The sequence below is a fragment of the Otolemur garnettii genome, unplaced genomic scaffold (assembly GCF_000181295.1).
Source record: "Otolemur garnettii isolate 467f Iridium unplaced genomic scaffold, OtoGar3 scaffold00285, whole genome shotgun sequence".
NCBI classification, from domain to species: Eukaryota; Metazoa; Chordata; class Mammalia; order Primates; family Galagidae; genus Otolemur; species Otolemur garnettii.
Window position 1 is genome coordinate 521670 of NW_003852680.1, and position 385 is coordinate 522054.

Here is a 385-nt window from a genome sequence, read left to right on the forward strand (position 1 = left end):
CTCTGGTGTCAGAGAGGTTGTCAGGCCTACCCCAGGTAAGAATGGCCTGCCCATGATGTCCACCAAGAAGGTAACCCTGGAACCTCAGCCTCTAGAGCCATCCTCCAGCCTGGCCAGACACCCAAAGTTCTGGCTGGGTCCCTCTGGCCCTGTCCTGCAGTTAGTCTCACTGGGAATACCATTTTTCTCCAAGAGGCAGCCACAGAGTTCAGCTGGGCATCATCAGAGAGGGACCCTTGGCACAGGGCTAGGGATTCCCAGAGTGCTACGGTGTGGCTTGGTGGTAGACTGTCCACCCTGGGCCAAAGCCAGCTAAGCTAGAGCTGAGACACCATGAGAGGGGATTCACCCAGACTTTCCTGTGGGAGGACAGCCTCTGACCTCT